Source organism: Passer domesticus, chromosome 10, assembly GCF_036417665.1.
Source record: "Passer domesticus isolate bPasDom1 chromosome 10, bPasDom1.hap1, whole genome shotgun sequence".
Classification (NCBI taxonomy): domain Eukaryota; kingdom Metazoa; phylum Chordata; class Aves; order Passeriformes; family Passeridae; genus Passer; species Passer domesticus.
Genome location: NC_087483.1, coordinates 38,304,029 through 38,326,390, shown reverse-complemented (window position 1 = coordinate 38,326,390; position 22,362 = coordinate 38,304,029). Strand labels below are relative to the sequence as shown.

Genomic DNA, 22,362 nt, shown 5'->3' with positions numbered 1-22,362 from the left:
GGAAAACTCGGCACTTCTCAAATTACACGAGTTGAGAAATGAGCTGGTCAGTCAGAAAATGGCCCCCTATTTATTCTGTTATTCAAATGTCTCTCCTGCAGCTGTGGGTCTCAGCTGGATTTCCAGATTTTATATAAAGCATCTGCGTCAGGTTTGGGTTTTCTGTGTTTAGAACCTGCCAACCAAATGTTTTCTCGGATAGAAAATGCTACTGCAATGCATTTTTATTGGGAAAAAGAGATGTACAGACTCTGACACCTCCAGACTTTTACAAAACTTTCCATTCTTCCTCTTTAAATCAAGTATTGATTTGGCCTGGGTTCAATGTGTGCTTTAAACTAATGCACCATAATGAAAAGTCGTGGCATGATTACTTAGGGATAAGTTTTTTAGATTTAGCTGAATTGCACTGTTTTCATAATTATAATGAAGACACTTAAGGGGATATTTTTCATGAAATGCCTGGCAGTAATCCAATGTCACTCCTATTAAAATCACCTGGTCAGAAATTAAGCTCCTGGTGTTTGAAAACTGTAATTTTCAAGTAACAAATTATTTTCTCTATAGTGAAAAAACCCCAAATATTATTTATGTATTTTGCATTTATTATAGAAGAACTGAATGCCATTCTTAAAACAGGTGGTCAAAGAGGATAAAAAAAGTTTATTTTTAATTTTTACCACAGCTGCAATCAACAAATTGCAACTGCAATTTTTGGATAACTGCAGAGAGAAGTTATGAGATCTAAAATAGACATTGATCTTAAAGGACTAGTTTTTATAATACTACTAGTTTTTATAATACAGTAAATAGATTTTCCTTTGGATTTTTCACAGCCAAGGCTTTCTTCACATCCAGAGTGTTATTGATTACTTATAACTCCCTTTCCACAATAATCTGCTAGTACAATTTTTGATACTTTCCTGAGATCCTTTTTTATAGTACCTCAATATACCTGTCTAACCCAGGTTTCCACTTCCCCACAAGGAGCTGATAAGGCTTTTCCTTACACTCAGCTACCTGACTGGGTGAGAAGATCTAATTGTTGCACTGTGTCTGAGCTGTCTCCTTTCTTCCCACCATTACCTCTGGACTTGTCTACTCAAGACTTCAAAAAATCCATTTTTAGAAGAGCTGTGCCACTAACAGCAACTTGTGCCTTCATCATGTTGTGTTTGCAGATGATTGGAACGTGACAGGGTTTGGCAGCAGATTTTCCTTCTGTTGCACCCAAAGGAACAGTGGAGTTTATTTTCCCCCTGGGGAGTATGGATGAGCTGCTCTCATTTCAGCTCCTGATACCCATTTTAATCTGAGATTTGAAAACCCATTAATGTCTAACCACCCTCACTAACATCTAAATATGGATGAAAATAAATCTAAATATAGATCTAAATATGGCCTATCTCTGACCACTCTTCTGTGTGCGTCCTTGTCTGGCAACTTTCTGTCACACATTTCAAACACAACACTTGTCTAACACAAACTTCCCAAACTCATCATGCTCTGTTGCCTCTGATATCTTAATTTACTGCTCTGCTTCTTTCACCCACTTCTTACTCTGTGCTTTTTATCTCATCTTGTACAGACTATTCAAAAGGAAACAAAATCTAGAGTTGCTCACATTGGTGTTTCTTCTCCTTGCCCTTTCCCCAGCAGATCCTTCACAGGTTGATTTCATCTAAGCGCCTGTGAGTCCTCAACAGAGATTGGGGTGGTCAGTAATGGTGGTCCAGATGTCAAGGGACAATCCCTTTTGAACAGAGTGGAAACACCTCCAGAAATCTGGCTTGCTCCTGGAGAAGTCAGGACTTCAGGTGGTTCCTGAGAAAACACGAGCAGAGAGCCAATGACCACGTCTGAAGGATGGATGTTCCTTTCCCTGAAACCTGACCTGCCACTGTGAGCTGAGCAAGGCAGCCTGCACCACACCCTGGGAGTGCACAAGGTGACACTGGCAGCCAGAAAGTGTCTGCAAGCAAGATGAAAACTCAGATTGCTGGGAACATCTTTGTCAACATCAAGATTCCCTAAATAAAGCTAGAGTTCAGGGAGGGTCAGGGAGAAAAAGCAGCAAAATGCCAGCAAAACTGGGAAATGCTATACAGCATCTGACAAGCTCAGCAAATACCAGAATTGCCTCTCCAGTGAAGTTTAATTAAAAAGTCTATTGTTTCCATTATTGCTTAATGATTCCTCCAAAAGTAGAACAAAAGTTTATTTTAGAGGTTAATTATTCTTGGAATTTTAAAGGGATATGAGAGTATTTTCCTCTATCTCATTTGGTAACTGAACCATTAAGGAGAGTGGAGCAAATGGTGTTGTAAGAATTGGTTAAAAACAATTTAGGTCTCAGAAGAAAGCTCCTCATGTCAGATATCATGGTGTTTTTGCACAAGAAAACAATCTCCTACCAAATTAAGTCAACTTTCTGTGCTGGAAAAAACTTGTCAATGACTTCTCCCCATTTGCTCCTGAATTCTAACTGAGACACAGCATGAGGAAATGGTGCAGTTGTTTCTGCAAGCAAAGGAGAAAATGGACCCATCAGGGCATAGCACTCACTGTGCTGCCAAGAAAGCCTGATTCTGCTCCCTCACACTTGTCTGTGCTAATTGCCATGCTGGGTTTTGTCATCTATCCAATAAGCCATGCTTCAAAACTTAGGATTCAACATTAAAACCTCGTGCTAGTGGGGAAAAACCAAAATAAAACAAAACCAACAACAACAACAAAAAATCAACCTAAACCAAACAAAAACAAAACAACAACAACCAAAAAAAAACCCACAAAAAAACCCCAAACAAAACAAACAATAGAAAAAAAAAGAAAAACCAAAACAGTTCTAAATTAAATATTTTGTTGTTGTTATGAGCAGTGCTCATTTTCCCTCTTAACTTTTATCTCCTTTAATGTCTGCGACAATGTGGCCATGTTTACCATTAGAAGCAGGAGCATACATGAAATGCATTAACTCTGTTTCTCTGTAGTTTTCAAGGGGCATTCACATCTCACTGAAATTTTTAGCAGGTATTTCTGTGCATTCATATTTTCCTTTTAAGTACACAGAGAGGACAAGGAAACTCTTGGAGCTCTGGGGTCTCAGTAACTCAGTCCTTTAACCTTGCTTGACCTCACGGCCTTTGAATGGGTTTGAACCAAGGAGCTGATGGTGAAAGATTACTTTCCATCAGGAGCGTTTGTCTTTCTGATCAGATTTTGCAGCGCTGCTCTCCGTGGCACTTTCTCTTGCTCAGGCCCATCTGTGTGTGTGTGAAGGTCAACTACAGGAATCACTCACTGGCTTTTTTCCTCTCCTTAGTGTGAACCACCAGTGCCCAGCAATGACTTTTGAAGCAGCAGCGTCTTCACCCGTTCATTTACTGGCCGTGAGGAAATTGATCTCCTCAGGAGAAGAGGAGGGCACCTGAGCTGCTGGAAAACAGAGATTTCACATTCTGGGACAGGAATCAGAGCAGAGAGCCTGAGAGATCCACACAGCTGGGTGCATCTTTCACCAGGACCTGTCAAAACCAATCATACCTTTCCTAAACAGGTAAAATTGTCAGTATTGATAACTGAGTGAAAATGATTCTTGGGTGAAAAAGAGGCAACTCCTACCTACAGCGTAGTCCACATAAGCTGAAAGAAAATGGCTTCTGTTTTTTTTCCTCTTTTATGTCATAAGTGATTCTCTTTTGGGGACTTCAGAAATCATAAAAGAAGTGGAAAAGAGGAGGTCTCCCAAGGAAATAATAAAGCATAAATAATTTTACTTTTTTCCTAAGTCTTTCCCTAGTGGAGGAAATACAGAGCTATTATTTTCTAGTTAAAATCTACCATATCAGGCACCTTGCTGAAAAACAAATGTTAAACTCTGTTTTATGCTAATTCTACAATAATTTTGTTTTGAAGGAACGGATTTATTTTCTTTCCAGTTAAAACCTGAATTATCAGAAGTGCAAGATCTAGTGATAAAAGAAACAGTCTTGTAGGTGAGCCTGAAAATCTCAATAATTTGGTTTATTCAGACACTCAGGTTTGGTCTATTATTTGTAATCTAAAAATCTTCATGCTTAATCTAAACCCTTTAATTTTCTCTCTAATGTAAATCTCCCTAAAAATGAGCAGCTTGGAAGACTTAGAAGCTGCAGACACAATAGAGGATTATCAGCAGTGCCTTTTAAAAGCTCTGTGTATCAGCTTCTTAAAATGTCTTTAAGATTTTCTTGAAATGGAAATTTTGTCAATGGGCATCAATAATTTTGGAGGCTTCATATTGCCTTATTGATATTTATTATGTTTATGAGATCAGCAGTGTTGTGGGGAACTAGTCTATTTATATCAAAATATTCCTCTGCCCTGATAACAGCAGAAATTGAAAACTATTTCATGTATGAATGTTGCAGCATTCTAGGTTGTCTTCTGTAGAAACTCCTGGGGGTGGGATGACATTCAGATATGTCTGGCAAGATGTGTTGTTTCACAAAGCTTGGCATCAGTTGGAAAAGTGAGAAAAGCGAGATGTGCATGTGTTTCTTTACACTGTAAATTATTCAACAGCAGCTTTTCTGCTTCTAGCCACAGTTTTCATGTGTTTTGCTTATCCAAAATGGGCAGAGATAGAGATTCTGAAGTACTTTTTTTTATGGTTTTCATAGGAGCTGGGGATAAAATAAACAAATTATTTCTGCTTTACTTGCCTTATTTGTTTTATTTGGGGTTGTTTTTTTTTTTCTGATGTAGACAACTTCATTCCCAACTCTTTCTGATGCTAAATTATGTAAGCCTTAAAAAAAAGAGAGAGATATATAATGACAGAGAGAGAGCCAACAAGCCAAACCACTCTAAAGAAAAATGATTTAAAGCTCCTCAGACTTTTGCTGTAGTGTATTTGATGTTGAAATGATTGGTGTGATCATTGCTGCTAAGGGGCTGAGTATGGGCTAGTTTATAATATCAGACATTTCCTGTCTGATGCCATTGGTGTTGAGGGTGATACCAATGTAAACTCTGCTTTGGAGTCTGCAGTCTCAGCAAAGGAAACCCAGCTACAGATAACTGATTTTCACCTGCCTAATTTCCTATTTTATCTTGTTGTCAGAACTCTGATGCCAAAGGACTTTGGTATCTAATCCCGCTGGGAGACATCTTTGTGTTTACAAAATACAGTTTAACAGGTAACAAACAATATCGTTCCACTGGGGTCATGTTACATTCTTGGGGCCTAAATATAATTATTCACAGTCATAGCCCAAACACACTTTAAAAAATTTTGTATTACAGGAATCAACAAGAATGTCTTTCACATGTTTTCACTATGTCATCTTAAGGTTTTCTAGAAATAACTTAATGAAAACAAGAAAATGCACTGAAAAATTATGAAAAAATAATAGTATGCACATGTAGGGGACAAGAAAGCAGGGAAGAGAGAAAAAGAAATAACTAAATAATAAAGAAAGAACAAAAGCAAAAACAAGAAACAAGAAAAAGTCTAAAGAAATAAACTTGCACACTGTATTTGATAACTATAATTGCTGTGCTCTGTACAAAGCCTTCTGTTTTTGATTAGAGACTTAGGTACTACTGAAAACAGTATTTAAAATTCATTATTTTTCTTCTTTTCTTTTGAATTCTTCATTATGTAAAACAGGTGCTCCAATGCTTTTGGAATCTTTTGTTCTTTTCATTAAGTTGCTCCATTTTTATTTTAATTTTGCTGCCCTTATAGTCTGGATATTTTCTAAAAATGCTGCCTATCTGCTACTACAGTGCCTGTGCCTGTTTTGTCTTAAAATTCCTTTTCTAAATGAAAATGTAGTTTTGTTTGTCTGCTTTTTTCTTTTAAATACCTGCCTGCTTTTGTTTCTCAAGCAGATTTCTTACACTGGCAGAGTGCCCATGGGTCAGGTCCACACTCACTTTTCTTGCCCAAATTTAACCAAAGGTAATGGCAGTATGACATTAGTAGATACCACTAATGCAAAATTAGGTATTATTAAAACCATTGATCAATGATTTGATAAAATAAAAATCATTATTTTTATTTTATAATCATTAATTTTTATGCCTTTTCCCGAAGATCTAAAAGGGACCACTTACAGGGATTTTAGTAAACCGCTCCTGTAGATATTTCTGAAATGCCAGATTGCTTCGTTCCATAGGCAGAGAATTGGAGAATGTTTTGGGTTGGGATGGAACCTTAAAGCTCATCCAGTTCCAACCCCTGCCATGGGCAGGGACACCTTCCACTGTCCCAGGTTGCTCCAAGCCCCATCCAACCTGGCCTTGGACACTGCCAGGGATGGGGCAGCCACAGCTGCTCTGGGCACCTGTGCCTCACCAACCTCACAGACACAAATTTCTTCCTAATACCTAATCCAAATCTCTATCCTCTTCCGGATTAAAATTATTCCCTCTTGTCTGCCCAGGTAAAAAGCCCTTGTCCTTTTTTATAAGCCCTCTCGAAGTACTGAAAGGCCTCAATGTGTTCTCCTCAGAGCCTTCTCTTCTCCAGGCTGAGAAAACAATACATAGCTACAAGTTCCCACATCAATTGATCCAACGTCACCCACCTTTCAGCATCTTCAAGATAGCAAAGGAAATAAATCCAGAAACTTGTGCCTTTCAACACCTTTGTACTCCCCAAAATCCATTGAGCAAATGGCTATTTAGTTAGACAGGTTGTTTTGATATAGGCTTATAGGTCTCCATGCAAAGAAACATTTTTATTGAGGGAGAAAAGCCTCATGATGGTGCTTGTTTTTACTGTGGGCTTCAGCTTGCAAGAGTTATGGACACCATCCAAGCAATGCTAATGTGCAGAGGCAGTATCGGGCTGATATACTGAGCATCATTACTTACTGTGGACTTTTTAAGAAGTTGGGAATTGAAGGCTGAATTCTCAAGACAGTCCTCTCAGCAGTTCAAGGACTTGGGCTTAGAGTTATCCATAAATTTTGTTTATGTTTATCCAATAAGGACTAAGTCAGTGAATGCTGTGAAGAAGCATTTACTTAAACATAAATGGGAATTAATTAGCCCACCAAATGAAGGCAAAGCAAATTCTGAGGCAAGGATGCACTCATAAGCACAGGAACACATCATCTTTTTGTTTGATGGGCCTAAAATTTCTTTTAAGGGTGGCTACAAAATAATCTTGTTTCTTTTGTTTATCAGCCAGTTTGCACAAATACTTCACTTGAAATGGGAAAACTTTCCTATGGCAGCCATTTTAGCAGCTGATTTCTCATTGGAAAAAAAATTCCTCTGAAAAATACATTTTGCTGTTTATGGATTAATGATTATTTTTTACTTGAGCTGTGTGCAAAGATGCAGCATCAGGTACATTTCCATCCTCCCAGCCCCCTGTTCAGCACATCAATTGGTGCAGTATTCAGTTTGCCAGTCCTGCACTAAAAGAAATTAATGGACTATCCTACTTCATTTCATAGCATCCAGGTGATGGAGTACAGAAACTGCTATAAACACCAGGGTTCAGTGGGATTGCTGGCATGAGCAAGGTGTACAATACTTGGCCAGCATTTCACATCATCATTAACCAGGCAGAGTTAAAATTATCACAGCAGCCTGTCTGGAGTGGAAGCAGAAAAAGTGGTGCAGGCTGTGCAACCTCCTGACTATTAAATTGACCCATTGTTGCTTTTATTTGTTCCTTAACTTAATTTTGTGCTGTACTGAAATAAATGAGACCACTTACAATGTAAGAGGAAGGACCAATTAATCTGGCCAATACAGCATATTAAAATTATATGTGTTCCACAGTTTATAATCAAATATGATGCTCTTCCTGAAATAAGCACTCTCTGTATGTAATGATACTCACTAATGGGTCTGCTGGGTACCCAAACACAGTAAATTCAAATGGTGACTGTATGGGGATGCTGCAGATTTTTCCCTGCTTTTGTGCTATTTTAATAGAGAGAAGAGTCAGGAAAATAAGGGAAAATTTCCTCTAAGGTAAACCAACAAAATCTCATTTAATTATATCTTATAAATCTCATGCTAGTTTATGTTCTTCTATAGCATCAACACTTAGAATGACATTTTTTTAAAACTGTATTTCCCTGAATGGGAAAAATGACATTCACATTCTTTAAAATTGCATTTCCCTGAATGGGAAAAATAACATTCTTCATAGATAGGAAAAAAGTCATGAAAATGACAGCTGAAGATGAAAAAACAGATGGAAAACACAAATAGAAGTAAAATCTTTTGCTGCTGAAGCCGGGCTCATGAAGTCAGAACATGAAAGTTGTCACTGCTGGTGTATGGTTCCTATAACTGGTGAGGCTCCTCAGGATCCTCGTGGCCATGAGGGAGAAGAGGACAGGGTGGGAGCAAGAACTCTCTGAATGACAGATATATTTTTAGAGATGCTGGGTGCTGACAGGGTAACGCGTGGCAAGCCTAAGGACAGACATAAATACTTTTCTTTGCCCTTTCAGACGAAGCGAATGCAGCGGATCAGAGAATGTTGCACTGCAGAAAGGGTGTGATTCAGCATTATGACTTATTTATAATCCACACCTTGTAAAAAGGAAAAACAGAGGGACAGGGATGGGATCACAGGCTGAGCGAGGTCAGTAGAATAATGTCCTTAGAGTTTCATGCCAAAATTTACCAGCAGACAGATTTCCAAGGCTTCCTCAGTTCTTGACCATCAATGGCTTTTGTTTATTCAGTGGAAATTGCAGGTGAGCACTCAATATTTTGAAACTCCCTTGGTACAATCAGTACCCTGAAACTCCCTTGGCATGTTTTCCTTCCTGTGCTATTTCCCTCTGCTTTTTATTCCTCTATTGATTTTAATGGACTTCAATTACAGTATCTTGTTTCTGAATCTTTAGAGCTTTGTTTCTGCAGAGCACAGACTACTAGATCACTAGAACAATTTTTTTCTCCCCCCAGACTTCTTAAGCACTATTTTTCACACTGGTCTATTATTTTAATTGAGCTAAATTTAGAATCATTTAGATACCTTTCAAATCATCTGCAGTTTCACTGCTGTTAATGAGTTTTTCTTTATGGATATAGTGTGATACTTGACAGTTACACAGTGCTGCGTCTCATCTAACTCTGATGTTCTGAAAGCTCAGAACTGCTTTAATCTGTAGTTTAGTCACAAAGTAAATTCACAAACCATTCCATCATTATCTACCATTCTACCATTAGCAAATGGTAAGAGAGTTTTAGAGCAGGAGAATTTTATTCCCCATTCATAAATTTAAATCACTTCTCACCCTCATATTTCATGTTTATGGAATTGTTACTTGAATTTTAAGTTTAGTAGCTCTGAGTACTGAAGTGGGAACTGCCAACTCCTCCCCTCATCTCTCCAACCACTGCAAACCTTCTGTACCCACTACCAATGAGACAAAATATTAATTATGTACAAATAAAACCCTACAAACTCATGCACAATTGCATTTTTGGGGTATGATTGCAAAGCTATTGCAATCAGTGTCAGTAACAAAAATCTTCAAAAGTGGACGTTTTAATTCAGATTTATGCTCTCCCCAATTGGCCAGACTGTCAATGTCATTCTAATAAGTTATGTACATTTGAGTGCTTAGCATTGCCCTTAGAGAATAGCTCAGGGAGGAGAAATCAGTGAAGCAGTCTGGTTTAACTTACATTTTAACTACAGTCTGAGTTTAACTTACTTTGTGCATATCCACACCAGTCTCATCAGAGGAAAAGGGAATATTCAGGCAAACCATAACCCAATCTTCTGAAAAATTTAGCCCATGAACCACAGTTCAGTTGCCAGAAAGCTGCTCTGTCCTAGAAATTTCCTTGAAAGATGGAGGATAAAATGCAAAAACAAGTTCTCCGCTATCTGACAACTTCTCTCAAGGGGCCACTCTTTAGGAGAACAGTGAACAACACAGTGCTTTTCCAGAGAAAAATTCTGATTTGCCTTGTCTCTGAGTAAAATAACTTCAAGGCTGTTAACAAAATTTCCTGATGACTCCTGCCACAACAGGATTAATCAGCAGTATTTTTTCAGAGAAATTACTGATTTCCACAATAAATTCCTGCTAAGTAGGTGAAATCTTCTCCCTGACATGAATATCCAGTTAAAGCTGGATAACATGTTCTTCATTACAGCCCAAATGACTCAAGTAGTTTGACATACACAGAAGATTTCTCTCCTCTCACAGAACTGAATTTCCTTTTGGTAAATTTACTGTGTAGGAAAATGTCCCAAATAAATTTTAACCATGTGCTCTTTGAGTTGGAAACTCATCCAGCAAAAACTATTTTGAAGTGCAATGCCAGCCTGTGATTAAACTTCAGCTTTCTTAATCTGTCCCTATCCAACATCTGGGAAACATTTTAACCTGAGACTAGGTAAGCTTTAAATGATCCTAAAGAAAACAAATCCCTAGTTTAAGGCATATTTAATGTTTCTTGGCCTTGCTTTTTGGAGGTTCACTGTATCAGCACACTTTGGCAAATGTGAAGCTCTTCCAAACAACCTGCCTTGGCACCACCTCTCTCCTTCCAGCAAGGCAAAGGTAACTTTAAAAATGCAGCCTTTTAGCAACATAATGTATTTCCAGGAGCAATGCCCCACATCTTTATTCATGATGTGAATGATGATAGGAGTGGTAATAATGAAAGGGGGTCATAAGGGTTTCCCACTGTGAACTAGTATTAATCTAATTTCCTACAGGGTGTTTATCTAAGTCAGAAATAACCAAGCAGTTCAAAACACTTTGGCAAGTCTCTGATGAAAGGAAGCCTGGGAAGAGCAAAGGGTTGCTGGAGAAAGCTAAATTGCATTCACTCAGCTCTGCTAAGGCTAAGCTGGTTCTGGCAGGCTTTTGCCAGAATCTATCCAGTGCAAATTGTCTTATTATTATTTTCTATGAATGTTAAGAGCCATCAAAATCTAAAATAAAAATTCAACAATGAGGATTCAGGACTTTCGTTCATAATAACAACAATTTTTCCACTCAAAAATTGTCATAAATACAAAAATGTCTCTGGGAGGTTTTAATTAAATAATAAAACGTAATGTAGGTCCTTTACACAGCCCCCTCCAAGTGTACCAAAAGGCATGAGCTACCCCCTCTCCCATTAACATCCTTCTAGGCTGTCAACAGCATAGTTTTTTTCTGCAACTCCATTTCTGTTGTGAGTGCAATTTGCCTGCCTTGTCCTGCCGTTCACAGGCTGTCTTTAAAGATGTGGACACTTTGAAACATGGGCAGCCCAGCATTTCATTTCCATAAAGGCAAACTTGAGCTTTTCTCTGAGAAGGACGAATCTGTGCTGCTGTCATTTCTATTCCTAGTAATTTTTTTTTTCCTAGCCATTCATCCACTGAGATTGCTTACCTTCTCAGGTTAATTGAGTGAATATCAGGTTTTGGGTGGTAGTGGTGGAACAGACACCTGCCTGGCCTTGTGGGCAGTGCCAGTCCTTGTCACACCAGCAAAGATGTGGCTGGAGAGTGTCTGGGAACCAGAGCTTCCAGGTGAGAAGCAATTCCCTAAATCACAGCGAGGGAATGTCGTACACGATGTAGAAAATGACTCGGTTGAATTAGCATATCTGACAGCCGAGCAATTTAACTAACATTCAACCTCATGCTTAATGAATAGTCCATATGTCCAGAGAAGCAGGTAATTTATAGTCTAACATTTTCTTTTGATCCGTCGTTTGCTCTTTCTCTGTAGAATTAAATCACTTCTCAATGCACAAGGGAAGGAGGCGAAGGGAAGAAGTCTTTTTATTTTTAATTAGAATGTGCTAAATGGTAATAAAGTAATGTGAATACAGCAGAGGCCTCTTAAATCCATAACAGTAAATCTATTGGTGCAACAGGTTCATCCTTTATCTGGTGCTCATTTAAGAAGCCTTCACCTGACGTGCCACACTGACATGAACTGATGCTAATGGAGTAATATATTTAAAGAATTCAATAAAGCATCTGTTGTAGATTGTGATATGCCTTGTAATTTTATTGACAGAGGTTTGTTTTGTCCTGAGACATATAAAATGCTTCGTTAAATGGCTTGATTATATAGTACTTTTAAAATATATTCACTTGACTGGTGTCTTGTACCGAGCAACTTGTCAGTGATTAATCAAGATGATATTTAAAATGCAAATAATTGAATTGACTGTTAAAAATTAGGATTTCGTTCCCTTGGGAAGGAATTCTAATGTACATGGCAGAAACAGTAATCTGAAAATGATTTTTCCTTGTATGCAAGTGTTAAGGTGTTAGGTGAAACAGCACAGAAGGTTGGTTTAAAGATATCTATGTAGAATGGGAAAGACATAATTTCAGAAATAAAAATGTGACCAAATTATTTTTATTAGTTAAGTAAAATACACAGGAATTTAGACATATTTGACATATTTTCATTATGTCTTTTTTTTTATATATATATAAAAATAGAGAGCTTGCTGTTACTTGAGTAAAAGTGGATTTTGGCTATGACAGTAATCTTCTTTACCTGAAAACAATTATTCCCACTTAGGGTATGCAATCACCTATTCCCCCAGTCCTCTCTGAAACCAGAGGCTGAAAAAGGCTCTGGAGACATGAGGTGTTTTCTGTCCCATCCACACCTCTGTCCGAGGGGACACGAGTGCTGGTCAGACCTGGCACAGACGAGTTTGGGAAGATTTCTTTATTTCCAGGTTAGCAGGGGGCTTTTTTTTGGAAGTACCACTAATTTGATGGTGATATGATGGCTGCCTTATTTGAAATGGGTCTTTTTTCCTAAAACAATCATCTTCCCTGCTTCTTTCATAGGCACTTGATCCCAAGCCAAGGCCTCCAGCAGCGCTCCCCTGCCCGGCTCAAGGCTCAGTGCTGTGGGTTTTGTTAACCATTCCTCTTCCCTGCTCCTCTCACTTCTAGGACAGGTATGTGTTCCTCTTCTCAGCAGGAGAATTTAAGGCTTCATGTTTCAGCACGTTTTGTGGCAAGGAAAGTAAATCATTTCTTGGAGGGATTATTGGTCCTTGAAGACAAGGCTTTGAGGTGCCTATAGGATGGGTGTGTGGACAGATTGTGGAGCTCTTCTACCCAGTGTCTTGATTTAATTACTGTTGGTGCACTTTGTTCCTTTATTTTTAACGGATTTATTTTGGGAGACATTGCTGCTTTTGCTTTGCTTGAAACAAGGGTGATTGCACACATCATAAGGTTTCATACCACAGCTTTTTGCTTTAATTTTAAATGACAGCTACATCTGTTGGAAGTTTGTTCCTATCTTCTGTTTAGTTGGTTTGGAGGTTTTTTTCTAGGTTTTTTTTTCTGTTTTTTTTTTTTAAACTTCCCAGGTTGAAGGAGCCTTTTAAATGACAATTTTGCCAGGCTCAGAGATTTTCTGAGATGCCCTTCCCAGACTGTGAGCTGTCCCACATAGGTTTTGTTCTTTGGTAGAAGTTCCAGGTGACTCCAGAGCTTTGGTACCAGCAGCACATTTTCATAGGGTAAAGGCAGAAGCAGACACTTTTTTAATTTACCCCAGTTGTTCTGTATTTTGCAGGCTGAGGGTTTTTTGTTTGGTTTTTGTGTGGTTTTTTGTGACACCGATGTTAAACTCAGGGGACACACACATGTATTTAGATGGTGGATTATAGCCAAAGCCTGTCACAATTTTAGCAGGAGCTTCAGCTCCATTTTCCTTCTCCTGGAGTCAGGTTTTGCTTCACTGTTCTAATTTGATATCAGGGTTTCCTTGATTCACTTAGCATTTCATGTGTTTTCTGCATTGCATGTCTCAATATTTCCATCATGGCATTCTCATTTGCTATTAGTTTAGTCAGCTGAAGGCTGAAGTAGAAGCTACTTGTCCAATTATTTTGAATTTTTCTAGGTTTATTCATGTGTTGACACATTCATGTTTAGTGCAACACTCCTGATAAAATAACCGAGATGTTGCCCAGTGTTTACATTAAGCAGCAGAGAATTCCAACACTAGAAAATATGTGTGTGCAAACAGTCTAAATAAAGAAAATTGAGAGAGTGCTCTAGCTGGAAAAAAACCCCAACCAAACCCATAAAAATAATCTTTAGCTCAAAATGATAAAAAAAAAAATCAGTACTATATTTTGTTTCTCTGGAACCTGGTGTGGCCATGCTGGTGCTCTACTGCCCACAACCATTACAGACTTGCCCCCAGTTATCAGCCAGAGCATTTCCCTCCCAGCTTGTGGTGTTGGTCTAACAAGTTTTATTTAAGACATTTTTTCCTTCTTCACTGCTCTAGATATCCCCCAAGTACCCTCCCTTCTCACCAGAAGGTGGCTACAAGAAAGGATGTCAGGGTCTGCACACCCACAGCACAGGTCAGAGACATCTCCTGAATCTATGCAAGACAAAAGACTATTTCTGCCCATTTTGCTTTTCCTAATTCCAAAATACTTTCACATGATACAGTAAAAATCAAAACACTATTGCAGTAACTGCATCAAAATGTTATTACATTACAATGAATATGGGCTGGGCTTTCAGCTACAATTTTAATTATTTTGGGATGTTGCAGTCTCTGGCCATCCGCTGTAGATAGGGAACATTAAATTTCTCTTAAGCTTCTGTTCTTAAGGCTCAGCAAAGTCATTAAGATTAGGACATTAAAAAAAAACAACACTGCAGAACAGCTCCATAGATGCAATTTCCAGCCTTATTTAATTATTAGCTATGATTACTCTAATTGTACAACTTCATTAGTTTTTCTTTTCCCCACTTAAAGGCAATACAGAATCTTTAAGCAATTACAGCAAATAATTAGCCGTCAAGTAGTAAGACTAAGCCACTGAAAACATGGAATCGTAGAATTTGGGATGGAAGTTAACTTAAATCTCATCTCCTTCCAACTTCCCTGCCATGGGCAGTGACACCTTCCACTGTCCCAGGTTGCTCCAATCCCCATCCAACCTGGCCTCGGACACTCCCAGGGATGAGGCAGCCACAACTTTAAAATTTAAAACAGTCTAAATGCAATGTGATAGTGGTTCAGTGTGAAATCAGCAACAAATCTTGCCAGTAAAATACTACTTTTAGTGAAAATTGCTACAAAAGGTGCTGTGATATTAACCTATATTCAACTGAAATGTAGTTAGGTGTGGATAAATGTCAATCTTGCACTGACTATTTCTTCATGCAATGCAATGTGTGATTTCTCTAAACAAATGGATTTTACAATTTTTGTTATGTCTTTATCAAAAATTACCTGAGCAACCTTGATAACAGCTGCAGACGTTGCTAGTTATATTTGAGTTAGACTACTCATTCCTTAAACACAGAATGCTTTTGGGAATATCCACAGGGATATTTATATCTATAATGATATGAACGTCCATATCTGTTTCATTCTACAAATGTAGATATTGATATAGATATATTAGTAGTATATAGATATATTATTATTTACATATTCATATGTAAAATTAAAATGTATAATAATATATTTTGCAATGAAAATAAATACAGTTTTGTTTCTAGTCCATCTTGGCAAAGTATTTTATGAACTAAAGCAAACACAGAAATACATCAGTAGAAATAAGCCATAGTCATGGACGACTGCCAAATAACATTATATCCATGTGCTGATCCCCAAGTCAATACAGTTTTTATTTTCCAGTGAAAAAGCAACTTAAACAAATTTGCATCCACCTACCTTTTCCCCAGACCACGTAGTTACTTAAAAAACAGGAAGAATTATAACATTTCTCAGTCTGAATTGTTGGAAAGAGAGTGAATTTGTGGCTGAAACCACATGAGAGGCCACTGCTTTTGCTTATGTCCCTTGACCTGTCCCATGACTCCAGTTTTCATGGGACTCCAGTTCCTGATATTAATCTCTCCCAAGTTGGAGCACCAAAGCAGGAGAGATTGAGGAATTTTACTTATTCCTGGCAAACACAGAGCTTGGCTGAATCTGGTCAGAGAGAAGATGTAGGGAAAATCACAAGATTTTTAAATGAACACTAAATTTGTATTATAATTCATTTTTCAAAGACAATTGACACAAAGTTGCATATGCTTAATTAAGTACATTTTTTAGAAAAGAAGCTGTTTCATTTGACTGTATACCTAACACAGCACTTTGCCATTAAATCAAATTACTGTGGCAGGGAACTTGGTCAGTGAAAGTGGCAGCATGAAATCCTTTAACATGAGAGGAGCAGCAATAGCCTGACTATTTTCACAAGATGGTTTGGAGAAGCAGATGACCAGATGGAGAAGAGGAGAGGCAAACACTCCACTGCTGGCAAGCACCCAAAGCTTCTTGAACCCCATGTACTCTTCCCTAATAAATATGTCATTTCAATACCAGCCATGGTAATGCAGTGATAACAGCAGGAGAAAAACCCTCCTTATAATTGTGTGAGACATCCAGATATATTCCCCTGTCTCCCTGACTAATGCTTCCAACATGACTTGTTAGCTTCTGCAATGATCAAGCAGCTATTAAAGATAAAACTGTGTTAACCTTTTCAAAAATTAGGAGTGCATGACTGTAACTGGAACTACAATGGCTTCCCGGAGACCAGAGCCAGAGGGTGAAAGATCATCCTGCTGAGACATTAGGAAGGGATGTATTATTTATTTAGTGTGTCTGAGCCCCATATGGAGGAGGTGGCCCCGTGCAAATGCCTCCTCCTTGCTGTGTGACTGCTCTAACCCATGTAGGCAGGTAAGCAGAAAGGTCCTGGATCAGCTTTTACAAGAGGTAAATTATTTCTCTATTTAGCTTCCCTCCCTGGAACAGAGTCTAGCAGATTGATCATGGAAAAAGAACTCTTGAAACTCTGAAATCAACCACATTTTTCTTCATTTTAAGTTGGACCCCAAACCATGTTAATCCTAAGGAACTTGTGAGAACCAACCCACCCTTCCCAGTTTGTTCACATTTGTACCTTCAGTCACAGATCCATGAGTTTGACACTAACATAATACTTCATATAAAAACCTCTCAAGGATGGCAGCAGGGTGTCATGTCATCCCATGAGCTGACAAACCAGAGGTGTTGAATATTCAGAAATTAACTCATCTGATGATGCAGGTGAATGAAAAATCATCCTTGACATGCATAAACTGTAATAAAAAAACAAGTCTTTGTTTATTGATAAGTATAATCTGTAGACTACAAGTGACAAACAGGCAATAAATCCTAAATGGAAATAAGAATGACTGGCAGTCCAAAAATTCCCTAGCAGTCTACAATGAAAACCTTTCTGGATTTGTTTTTCTAAATAAACTTTTTACTGAAGTTATCAGAGCTGCTGATGGAATAAAGCTCATAATAAAAATAGATAATAGCAGAATGAAAATTGCAGAAATGTAATATACAATCCCAGGCACATGGAATATTTATAAGGTCTGACTTCTATTAAGGTATCATCTCAGTCGCATTTTTGAGATTTTAATATCTGCAAGTAATTCTCTGTCTTCCCACATGGACTGGTAAAAAGATCATCTAAATGAGCACGTCCAAATTAACTGTTTCCCTCTCAAGGCTAGCAAACACAGCAAACCATTCCATTGAGAAACTAGGTCTGCTGCCTGCTTTTGTACAACAAAATGGAAAGAAGCAAAATCCATAAGGAAATGCATGAAGGGCTAAGCTGCCCTGTGTGAAAATGTTTTCTGGTTTAGGAGCTGCTGTTCTCTTGGCAGAGCTGAAGTACAGCCCATAAAAATTCAGGCAACAAAAGAGTGGGATAGGCAATGATGAAAAGTGCCCAACGTAGAGGTAAAAGAGAGATTTCTTCCTGAACTTGGGTCTTGGTGGTCGTTTCCACCATGAGAAATTCACCCTACATGGACAGTGAATCTCATGGGGGATCCTCCAGTGATGCAGAGCAGGAAACAAGCACTGCAGGTAATTCTTCACCATTTCTCAATTTATTCTTTTCATTTTATTAAGAAACAGAACAAGCCTAAACTGTTAAACAAAAGCATTTTAAGATCTAGCCAAAAGTTCATTTCATTGTAGCATCTTCTTACTTCAACTGCTCTTCTCACCTTTAGCTATGAGACACATAAATGTGCATCTACCATGTTACACACATTTCTCATCTTGCATCTCAGTCAAGGCTTCAAAACCGCAGGACAAAATAGAATTCTCTCATACCCCTGTGAACAAGGCAGCCAGGGATATTATATTTTACATATGTTCTCTGATACTGGAGTATCAGAGTCCCATCTGCTCAATAAAATATTTGGCTATGAAAAGAAATGGAAAAATAATTAACTAGAAAAATCTCTTTAGTACTGTGGCATATATTTTTTCCAAACATAAACTTTGTTAAGTCAGAGATATTAAGAAGAAAAAAAATCTATAAATCCCTCTGATAATAAGCAATGAAATTAAAATCCAGGCAAAATTAAATTTGAAAAGATTAATGTTCCTTTTCATATTTTGATGACAACTATAAACATAATGCAATTTCATGAATTTACAGCTTTAAAATGCGAACTGATACCCCACAATAGTGCAGTTTTAGTCACGAAGATATAAGTACTTTTTATTCTAATGTCCCTACAGATAAATTTCTCAGTAGTAATAAAATGGCTTTGAACTTCTCAACTACCACTTAAAAAAAACAGTAAGTAATCTATAACTGAAGCCCTGTTGTGTTTAAATATGTGTAGCAGCACATTGATAGTAGTTGCATATCATCAAAATATATGTCCTAGATAGCTAAATGCAAAGTTTGGAGGATTCTTCTCCAAAACCATTTTGTAAAATTCCATGGCTTAAACTGTATTTTTTTTTCTCAGTCCTCTGAGATATAACCACTTTAGTGGCAATAACCTTGTTAAGCCTTTTAAAAAAATCATTAAACAGCCTACAAAGACTCTGAGTTCACTGGAGGATAGAAGAAAATGGAAATCCTGGTGGTCCAGTTGGAGTATGTGTCCTGGAGCAAACTGTGGGGAGTTGCTGGGCAGAAATTAGGAATAGCTTTCATTATTAGGTTTACATACTGCACACACCACCCATACCACAAGCACACACACACCTGAAAAAAGAAGAAAAACTACAAAAGGAGCAAGACAATTGTAAGAAGAAGTATAATGTGAAGGAGGTGGTCAGACACTTTATGGAACTTGAACTGAAAGTCAAGCGGCAAGGGACAATCCCTGTTCTCCTCCTCAGTGCCATGACTGTAGTCACAATACCAGGGCTTTTCACAGTAAGATTAAATTTTCCCTTGCTCAATGAAAACAGGAGTTCTTTATAAATAATAATGGAAATTATGTACCCACCTGTTTTCTCATGTAGATGCTGTACTAAGTTTCCCCTAGCTGTGGTTTTCTCTTTGGATTTTCTTTACAGAACATGTAGGTGAAATGGACACTCTCTCTCTGTCTCTACTGTGTCTCTAAATCTTTTTCAAGTTCTAGTTATGGTTAAGGAACCTCAATGATCAGATCTCTAAATTTCTGAAGTCCTTCCCAAGAATTCCTTCCCAGGGGAATAAAATCCTAATTTTTAACAGCCAATTCAATTATTTGAATCTTAAATATCATCTTGATTAATCACTGACAAGCTGCTCAGTATGAGACACCAGTCAAGTGAATATATTTTAAAAGTACTATATAATCAAGCCATTTTACCAAGTATTTTATATGTCTAAAGTCTGAATTCTTCTGCTATTTTTAGGTAAAATACAAATAAAATAGACCTAAATTTTTCCATATATGTTTGGCCTATCTGCAGAATGTTATGCTAAAAGGACACTTTTAATTTATCTTCCTCAGTGGGTTTTTTGGGGGGGTTGGTGTTTTTTGTGGTTTTTGTTGTTGTTTGTTTTATTTGTTTTGTTTTGTTTTTGTTTTTGTTGGGGTTTTTGTTTTTTGGTTTTTTGTTTTTTTTTTTTGGTGGGGGAATGTCAGAAATCAGTGTTCACAAAGAACAAATGTGCATAATAATCCACTCTTATGAAGAAGCAGTCAAAGCAACCAGTAGTGGACAATGTCATGTTGCTACTTTAGAAGTGACACGGTCACACTTCAGACTAAGACATTTCAGGAAAGTCTTTAGGGGATTTCAGAATTTAAGGTCCTGTTGCCACTGAAATTACAGCAAAACCTGCATTAACTTTTTGGGAAGGGGTCTGGCCAAGTGGGTGTGACAAGGAGAGGGGAGGAGACATCTGAGACTGAGCCACCAAGGGCAGGGAGGAGTCAGAGCCTTGGTGCTGCCCCTTTTTTCTGTTAAATACCTTGATTCTTGACAGCAAATGAGGGATTTTGCTGCACCTTGCGAAGAGGAAAAACAGATTGGAACAGGAAAGCCTTTGAGTGGTGAGTCCGACATCCCCAGCTCTCCAGGGCTTGCCTTGAGGGCAGGGATCAGAGGTGGGGTAATGTAGAAGACTTTGGCTTGATCCAAGAGTGCTGGGTACCAGCTGGGGCTTCCCTTTGAGTCATGGAATCACAGAATGCTTTGTGTTGGAAGAGACACCTTCTCTAGACTAGATTTTCCTGTTCAAACTGGCACTGAATGGTTTTAGAGACGGAGCGCCCACAGCTTCTCTGGGCAGCCCGTGCCAGGGCCTCACTGCCCTCACGGGGATGAATTCTTCCCAATATCCCATCCAACCCTGCCCTCCTTCAGCCTAAGGCTATTCCCATTGTCCTGTCACTCCATGTCCTTGTGAAAAGTCCCTCTCCAGCTCACCTGGAGCCCCCCGAGGCACTGGAAAGGTCTCTTTGGTCTCCCCAGAGCCTTTGGCCTTGGGCCAGCCTTGCCTTGTCTGGGGCTCCCTCGTCAGTACTCAGGTTTCCAAAGTAATCAACACATTCCAAGTCCTATTGAGGAGAAGCATATGCAATACTCACCACTGACATCCCTGCAAAAATATTTTTAAATGCAGAATTGTACGGCCATTACATATTTAATATTAAATAACCGGTGGGAATTTTAATATATTCTACTTGAAGTGAATACATAAAGTAATGATAAAGAGGTGAAAAGAAATGTGAAAGCTGGTTCATATGAAAGCACGTAGCAATTTTCAGTTGTGTTTTATATATGAACCTATGAAATGTATACAGAAGAAATTAAATGTATAAAGTGATTTATAGGTGGATTAAAAAGGCTTGCAATTTTTTAGTTTCATACATCTTCAGGGAAACAGTTATAAATCTCTGTAACTTAAATTGCTTATCCAAGTTCTACAGAAACAGCATAAACAGAGCAAGCAATTATGTGTAATAAACTTTTTCTTTAATATTGTGGCATTCATGTTTTGGGAAAACTACATATCATAATTTATTTTGTGCTGTATTAGATTCTATTTGCTAGGCTCATGTATTTTTTGCAATTCTGCAGAAACTGTCATCTTCCTGGTAGGGTGATCCAGTCATGAAGTGTTAATAAAATAATAATGCAACATAATCTGTGCTTCCAGAAATTAATTTATATACATATAACATTGGATTTTTTTCTCTCATAGACTGCAGAATTATCAAAACTCCAGAAAAATCCTTTTGTAAGTGTGGTTTTGAGTGGTTAGAAATTCAGTTTTCATTATAGCCAGTGCTGACGTTTGAAATGATAATTTGAGCAATGTTTCTGGGGTTCAGGCACCGACTGTTACACTCAACAGAAGAGTCTGATGTTTTTTGTGACAGCCATCTAAAAATGTTCGGTTTGAAGTGGTGTCAGCTTTGTTGAAGAAAAGCTCCGTAATGGTGGAAGATGTGGGATTTTTCAGAAAAACAGCCTTTTGCCTCAATCCACATCCTAAAATACAAGTAAAGTGTTATCATTTGCTTGGAGCAGTGCCTGGCAATGGGAATCATGGCTCTGTGAAGCAGAGAACAAATCTGAGTAGAGCTGGTCTGGGAGCAGGATGAGATCAATGCTTTGGAGAGAAAAACCACTGGGATTGATCACAAGATACAGAGTATATTGTGTAAAAAAACCTCATAGTCTGCTTGGAATAAAGAAAAATAAAATCTATAGAGATTATTTCAATATAGGTAGGGTGTCACTTACATTCTTTGAGGGTTTCAGTGGCCTTGACACTTCCATGTGGAATGGAGATGTGCCAGCATTGCAGTTCAAGACATGGAGTTTACAACCCTTTTCCTCACCTAAGGAGATTAAAGCCAGAAATGAAATTTCCATTCAGCATCACGCTCCTCTGGCATGTTAATCTGTGCAGTGCCATCTCTACGCAGTGCTTGCCTGTTGTTGTGTCCCAGGGCCTGAACTCTGTCTGTTAACTTTGTGCAAATTGCTCCAAATTTGAGGCTGAGGGAGAAGGTTTTGCCTCGAGCCCCCGAAGTACCGAGTCAGCGCTCCATGGACACACGCAAGGTCACTGCTGGCACGGGTGGGTCAC

The 22,362-nt window shown here is 38.3% G+C and overlaps 3 long non-coding RNA genes across 3 annotated transcripts in view; 2 read left to right on the top strand and 1 right to left on the bottom strand.

Moving 5' to 3' along the window:
* LOC135309230 (uncharacterized) overlaps positions 1-2,717 on the top strand; it is a 14,774-nt gene extending 12,057 nt beyond the window's left edge. Inside the window, exon 4 of the long non-coding RNA XR_010369524.1 lies at positions 1,660-2,717. This is a non-coding gene — a long non-coding RNA (uncharacterized LOC135309230). The remainder of the gene's footprint in view (positions 1-1,659) is intronic.
* The window catches only part of LOC135309232 (uncharacterized), a 21,762-nt gene extending 975 nt beyond the window's left edge, over positions 1-20,787 (bottom strand). Inside the window, exons 1-2 of the long non-coding RNA XR_010369526.1 lie at positions 20,691-20,787; positions 1,625-1,824 (exon numbers count right to left, since the gene is read on the bottom strand). This is a non-coding gene — a long non-coding RNA (uncharacterized LOC135309232). The remainder of the gene's footprint in view (positions 1-1,624; positions 1,825-20,690) is intronic.
* On the top strand, positions 20,139-22,362 carry LOC135309231 (uncharacterized). The gene is made up of 3 exons (XR_010369525.1): positions 20,139-20,314; positions 21,469-21,504; positions 21,599-22,362. It is a non-coding gene; the product is annotated as an uncharacterized LOC135309231 (long non-coding RNA).